This window comes from Ipomoea nil, unplaced genomic scaffold, assembly GCF_001879475.1.
Source record: "Ipomoea nil cultivar Tokyo-kokei standard unplaced genomic scaffold, Asagao_1.1 scaffold1237, whole genome shotgun sequence".
In the NCBI taxonomy this organism is placed as follows: Eukaryota; Viridiplantae; Streptophyta; class Magnoliopsida; order Solanales; family Convolvulaceae; genus Ipomoea; species Ipomoea nil.
The window spans coordinates 2,714,111-2,722,641 of NW_017617665.1; positions in this window are offsets into that span (position 1 = coordinate 2,714,111).

The window sequence follows — 8,531 nt, forward strand, 5'->3', positions numbered from 1 at the left end:
TTAATGAATATGATTATCCGTTAACTTTTTTCGTTAATTTCTGTTAATTCACCGTTAACTTACTCATTGATTTCAATAAGAAAGGTCTTAGGTTCGAACCCTATCCCAAACAAAGTTGACATAATTAGCACTTTATTTTACTCTTATATATATATATATATATATATATATATATATATATATATATATATATATATATATATATATATATATATATATATATATATATATATATATATATATATATATATATCTACTATATATATATCTACTTCTACTATACTAATAAGAGCCCAAGAGAGTTAGGCCTATAATGGGTAGAAAAAATGGCGGTCAAATTTTTTAATCAAATGAATGGCTCAAATTGATCAGATTTTAATTTTTCCTTAAGATTTCCTAATTTATCCTTAATGAATGTGATTTTCCGTTAACTTTTCCGTTAAATATTATCTTTTTCGCTAATTTCTATTAGTTCACCATTAACTTACTCATTGATTTTAATAAGAATTTAAAGGTCTTAGGTTCGAACCTCATCCCAATCAAAGTTGGCATAATTAGTACTCTATTTTACTCTTATTAAATTAAATAATAATTTAGTAGCTAAAACAAAAAACAATACATATGCATTTCTTTAATTTAGAATTATGTGTCTACAATGTCTTTATGTGTCTACAATGTCTTTATTCAAAAAAAAAATATTCATTATCAATAAATTAAATAAGAGAAATAATTTCATTAGTTATATTGTCTTTATTTTTCTCTAATATAAAAATTCTTTACATTCAAATTCAGCAATTGATTATATTCGCTACATTGTCCCTACAATGTCTTTATTAAAAAAATTATTCATTATCAATAAATTAATTAAGAGAAATAATTTTATTAGTTATATTGTCTTTATTTTTCTTCAATGTAAAAATTCTTTACATTCAAATTCATCAATTAATTATATTCACTACATTGTCTATTATATTTTTTGTGCACTATTTTTTTAATTAAATATCAAAGTTATAATACAAAATAATGCTATATATTTATTTACCAAGTATTTTATTGATACCATGAAAAAATTAAAAAAAATATAATTAATAAAGCCAATCATATTAACTATTTGAGGGATTTGTTGACAAAGAGAGTATTCAAATCACACAACAAATTGAAGTGGGAACTATCTCGCAATGTCTTGGTTTGATAATCAGCAGTTAGCAGTTAGCGTTAGCGGATTATATTAGCATATTTGACAAGTGAATTATATCAATGGTTGATAAAAAGATATTTGAAAAAATTAGCTGTTTAGATTAACATATAAAACGATCTAAGGGTATAATAATAATAATAATAATAATAATAATAATAATAATAATAATAATTGTTATATATATATATATATATATATATATATATATATATATATATATATATATATATATATATATATAAAATTAAGTCAATCGTATTAACTACTTGGGGGATTTATGGACGAAAAGAGTATTCATATCACACAACAAATTGAAGTGAGAAATTATCTCGCAATGTTCTTATTTGGCAATCAGCAGTTAGCTCTTCAATATAGTATATATTTAATATTTTATGCCCTAATTTTTATTTGCTCTCCCTTATGTCCCGTATTTGGTTTCAACAATACATATACAATTATTTTATTGACAATTATAATCAATCTTGACTATATTATTTTGCATTTTTAAACTTAGAATTACATACCTATTTATATATGCAAATTCAACATTTAATTATGTATGGATGAACAATTCCAATATAATCCTGCCTTGATATACGTTAAAGTACTTATTTAAAAAAAAAAAAACATTGGTCATTATCCCAATCGCGCAATGCGCGTACAAAACTAGTATACTAATAAGAGCCCAAGAGAGTTAGGCCTATAATGGATAGAAAAAATGGCGGTCAAATTTTTTAATCAAATGAATGGCTCAGATTGATCCGATTTTAATTTTTCCTTAAGATTTCCTAATATATCCTTAATGAATATGATTATCCGTTAACTTTTCCGTTAAATATTATTTTTTCCGTTAATTTCAGTTAGTTGACTGTTAACTTACTCATTGATTTCAATAAGAAAGGTCTTAGGTTCGAACCTCATCCCAATCAAAGTTGGCATAATTAGTACGCTATTTTACTCTTATTAAATTAAAAATAATAATTTAGTAGGTACAACAAAAAATAATGCATATGCATTTCTTTAATTTAGAATTATGTGTCTACAATGTCTTTATTAAAATAAAAATTATATTCGCTACATTGTCCCAATAATCTCTTTATTAAAAAAAATTATTCATTATCAATAAATTAATTAAGAGAAATAATTTTATTAGTTATATTGTCTTTATTTTTCTCCAATGTAAAAATTCTTTATATTCAAATTCATCAGTTGATTATATTCACTACATTGTCTATTATCTTTTTTTTTTGTGCACTATTTTTTTTTTAATTAAATATCAAAATTGTAATACAAAATAATGCTATATATTTATTTACCAAGTATTCTATTAATATATACCATGAAAAAATTTTAAAAATATAATTAATAAAGCCAATCATATTAACTACTTAAGGATTTGTTGACAAAGAGAGTATTCAAATCACAAAACAAATTTGAAAAAGCCCGTGTATCTTGAAATCAATTTAACACTAAGGATTCTACTTGATTTTATATTACGAGACAATTTCGCTGTTTAATTAAATCAATTTAACCAATGTATAAATAACGAAATTGAAAGCGTAAATAAAGTAAAGACACAGTAGAATTGTTACGCAGTTCGGAGCTCCTTCTCCTACGTCTGCGGGGCAACCCACGTCTGCCCAATCCACTAGATGTTCACCACAGAGTATTACAAGAGGTAACTACACGGCTCACAGCCTTTACCACTACAACTCTTCTAAAACACCTACTCAGGACTGAACCGTGCATGCCATAACCATCTTTGGTGTAGCACTTCAGCTGTCACAGGTACTGGTTTGTAGTACAGGTTTAAATCACAATTAATATAATCAATATTAAAGCAGTAATGTAGGAAGCTTGCAAATGAGATTAGAATTTCAGAATTGGCAACTTCCTCTTTCGTTTTCCCTTCCATATATACTGTACGCAACTCCCATTTCACCAAGCCTTGATTGTAGCTTCATATGTGGCTTGAATTCTTCTCAACCACTCATTCATTAAATGAGATCTTCAGACTTGCTTCTTTGTCCAATTCATTAACAATAAATCTCCACCACACATTTTAGCTTGGTCCAATAATACTAATTACAAATCAATTTTAATTAACATTCCATATTAATAAACTAAACTAATAAATTAGCCAATCTAATGTGTACTATTTTGTACACTTACAAAATTGAAGTGAGAACTATCTCGCAATGTCCTTGTTTGATAATCAACAGTAGTTAGCGGTTAGCGTTAGCGGATTATATTAGTGAATTTGACCAGCGAATTATATCAACGGTTAGTAAAAAGATATTTGAAAAAATTAGCTGTTTAAATTAATAAATATATTTAATAATAATAATAATAATAATTGTTTTAATATATATATATATATATATATATATATATATATATATATATATATATATATATATATATATAAAATTAAGTCAATCATATTACCTACTTGGGGCTTTGTTGACAAAAAGAGTATTCAAATCACACAACAACTTGAAGTGGGAAACTACCTCACAATGTCCTTTGACAATTAGCAGTTAGCTCTTCAATATTATTAGTATATATTTAATATTTTATGCCCTAATTTTTATTTGCTCTCCCTTATGTCCCGTATTTGGTTTCAACCATACTTATACAATTATTTTATTGACAATTATAATCAATCTTGACTATATTATCTTGCATTTGTAAACTTAGAATTATCTATTTAAATACGCAAATTCAACATTCAATTATCTATGCATATGTGAACAATTCTAATATAATCTTGTGTTGATATACTTTAAAGTATTTATTTAAAATAAAAAACATTGGGCATTATCCCAATCGCGCAATGCGCGTAAAAAAACTAGTATACTAATAAGAGTCCAAGAGAGTTAGGCCTATAATGGGTAGAAAAAATGACGGTCAAATTTTTTAATCAAATGAATGGCTCAGATTGATTATATTTTAATTTTTCCTTAAGATTCCATAATTTATCCTTAATGAATATGATTATCCGTTAACTTTTTCGTTAATTTCTGTTAATTCACCGTTAACTTACTCATTGATTTCAATAAGAAAGGTCTTAGGTTCGAACCCTATCCCAATCAAAGTTGACATAATTAGCACTTTATTTTACTCTTATTAAATTAAAATAATAATTTAGTAGCTACAACAAAAAATAATATATATGCATTTCTTTAATTTAGAATTATGTGTCCACAATGTCTTTATTCAAAAAAAATTATTCATTATCAATAAATTAAATAAGAAAAAGAATTTCATTAGTTATATTGTCTTTATTTTTCTCCAATATAAAAATTCTTTACATTCAAATTCATCAATTGATTATATTCGCTACGTTGTCCCTACAATGTCTTCATTAAAATTAAAAAAAAAAAAAGGAAAATGTCACTTTTTCCCCTGAGTTATATGCTTAGAGCACTTTTTTCCCCTGACTTATTCATGCATCCACATTTGCCCCCTCAATTTACTATATTAATAAGAGCCCGAGAGAGTTAGGCCTATAATGGGTATAAAAAATGACGGTCAAATTTTTTAATCAAATGAATGGCTCATATTGATCAGATTTTAATTTTTCCTTAAGATTTCCTAATTTATCCTTAATGAATATGATTATCCGCTAACTTTTCCGTTAAATATTATCTTTTCCATTAATTTCTGTTAGTTCACCATTAATTTACTCATTGATTTCAATAAGAAAGGTCTTAGGTTCGAACCCCATCACAATCAAAGTTGACATAATTAGTACTCTATTTAAATAATAATTTAGTTGCTATAACAAAAAATAATACATATGCAATTATTTTATTGACAATTATAATCAATCTTCACTATATTATCTTGTATTTGTAAACTTAGAATTACCTATTTAAATACGCAAATTCAACATTCAATTATCTATGCATGAACAATTTCAATATAATCTTACCTTGATATACTTTAAAGTACTTATTTTAAAAAAAAAGAACTTTGGGCATTATCCCAATCGCGCAATGCGCGTAAAAAACTAGTATACTAATAATCCTCCAAACTGTTCCCTTAAAAAGCTAAGGAGGAATTGGTTACAACTTCCTTTGACCACACCCGATCTCGCGATCGAGCCTACGGGTTGGCCAGCGGAGGCGTATGCCAAACCCAGCCTGGGGTTCGGCCGTAGCCCAGGCCGAAGCCCCAATTGAGCTTAGCCGGGGCCGAGGTTGGACGCCGCGGCCTGGGTCAAACGCGGGGCTTAACCTCAAGGTCCCGGATCTACCCGAGTCCTTCTTGCTCCACTTCTTTGGGTTGAATTGCTCTGGTTCTATTCCTAATATACCCATCAACATCATTACTCATTTGATGAAATTACTTAAAATTAGCTAAGTGAGGCTTATATAGCCGGCCTAGAGTCCAACTGCTTTTTTAATTTCTTAAAACCGGTTTTTTTTTTTTTTTTTTTTTTTTTTTTTTCATTCCATTACATGCCAATATTGTATTGAACTCTTTAATATTTGATTAGTTGGTGGATTCATTTTATAACATCTCATTATATGATTAACTTATATTAAGGTTTACTTAGTCATATCTAACCAATGACCTATAAATATTTGCACCTAGATTTATATATGTCATTTTATTTTTAATCTTTTTTTAATAACATCTCTTTTGATCGTAATATTATTAAATGACGTTAAATACAAGAGCATTTCAGTCTTTTTAATACCAATTAAAGTGGGTTAATCCACTTTATTTTTTTTATTATTCTTTTTTAAAATCCCTAATTCATAGAGCCTCCGCCTCCACAACCTAAGCCTATGCAGCATTGGAATGACACATATAAATCTAGGATAAAAAAAAATTAACACTTAGAATTGAATAGACAGAAATATCCTCATATTTAACGACACTTAAATAATTTGGTTGACGAATGACCAAAAATAGTCATGTTACAGTAGTATTAGAACCAACATATAATGTTTTTTTTTTAAATGACTAAAATAGAATGTCACCTATATAAATATAAGATAAAAAAATAGAATTAACTCTAAAAAAAATATAAGGGAAAAATAGTACATATGGACGGGCAATGAGAAATGAAGTTAATACATTACAAAAATGAGCAAATCTGGATTGTTAATTTGTTAATAATGAATTCAAACATACCAACATATATCATAGGGGGCATCAAGTGATTGTTTGTCCTTTGGTCTCTTTCCTTGCAACGCATTATCTAGGAGGTCAAGTTTTTGAAATATTGTGTAATAGTGTGTATATGATTTTTTTTTCTTTGAAAGTTCACCTCATATTTACTTTTTATTTACTAAACAAGAAAATAATTAAGGAAATCATATTAATACATGTACCATTAAATTAATGTATTGATGTTTTACCCTACCTAAATCATATATCTATCTATTTTTATAATTTTATCTTCTATATATTTATAATTGAGACTAGTTTTTTTACGCGCATTGCGCGATTGGGATAATGCCCAATGTTTTTTTTTTTTTAGATAAATACATTAAAGTATATCAAAGCAAGATTATATGGAGTTGTTCATTCTTAGATAATTGAATGTTAAATTTGTGTATTTAAATATGTAATTCTAAGTTTACAAATGCAAGATAATATAGTCAAGATTGATTATAATTGTCAATAAAATAATTGAATAGGTATGGTTGAAATCAAATACGGGACATAAGGGAGAGCAAATAAAAATTAGGGCATAAAATATTAAATATATACTAATATTGAAGAGCTAACTGCTGATTGCCAAACAAGGATATTGCGAGGTGGTTTCTCACTTCAATTTGTTATATGATTTGAATACTCTTTTTGTCAATAAATTCCCCAAGTAGATAAGATGTTTGGCTTAATTATATTTTTTTTTTTAAAAAAAAAATTATTATTATTATTATTATTATTATTATTATTATTATTATTATTATTATTATTATTATTATTATTATTATTATTATTATTATTATTATTATATTATTATTATTATACCCTTAGGTCATTTTACATGTTAATCTAAACTGCTAATTTTTTTTCAAATATCTTTTTACCAACAGTTGATATAATTCGCTGGTCAAATCCTCTAACGCTAATTGCTAACTACTGATTGTTAAACAAGGACAATGCGATGTAGTTCTCACTTCAATTTGTTGTGTGATTTGAATACTCTCTTTGTCAATAAATCCCTCAAGTAGTTAATATGGTTGGTTTTATTAATTATATATATTTTTTAATTTTTCATGGATTTAATAAAATACTTGGTAAATAAATATATAGCATTATTTTGTATTATAACTTTGATATTTAATTAAAAAACAGTGCACAAAAAAGCTAATAGACAATGTAGTGAATATAATCAATTGATGAATTTGAATGTAAAGAATTTTCACCGTTAATTATATATTTTTAAATTTTTTAAAAACAATTATTAAATATATGTATACCCTTAGGTCATTTTACATGTTAATCTAAACAATCCGCTAACGCTAATCGCCAACTGCTGATTGTCAAACAAGGACATTGCGAGGTAGTTCTCAACGTGGTCCGGGTCTTTCTCTGTCCGTCCACCCGGTTCGCTCCGAGAGGCACAGAAGCTGGCCCAAAGGGAATCGTCACTTGTGGGAATCAAACCCGAAATCGAACCCGGATTATCCGGAAATTCTCCCCCACAAAGAGAGCTCATTTACCACTTGATCTACCATGTTGGGTTTTTGAATACTCTCTTTGTCAACAAATCCCTCAAGTAGTTAATATGATTGGCTTTATTAATTATATATTTTTTTTATTCTTTCATGGTATTAATAAAATACTTGGTAAACAAATATATAGCATTATTTTGTATTATAACTTTGATATTTAATTAAAAAATAGTGCACAAAAAAATGATAATAGACAATATAGTGAATATAATCAATTGATAAATTTGAATGTAAAGAATTTTTACATTGGAGAAATATAAAGACAATATAACTAATAAAATTATTTATCCTAATTAATTTATTAATAATGAATAATTTTTTTAATAAAGACTTTATAGGGACAATGACACAATGTAGTGAATATAATCAATTGATGAATTTGAATGTAAAAATTTTTATATTAGAGAAAAATAAAGACAATATAACTAATGAAATTATTTCTCTTATTTAGTTTATTGATAATGAATAATTTTTTTTGAATAAAGACACTGTAGACACATAATTCTAAATTAAAGAAATCCATATGCATTATTTTTTGTTGTAGCAACTAAATTATTATTTTAATTTAAAAAGAGTAAAATAGAGTACTAATTATGCCAACTTTGATTGGGATGAGGTTCGAACCTAAGACC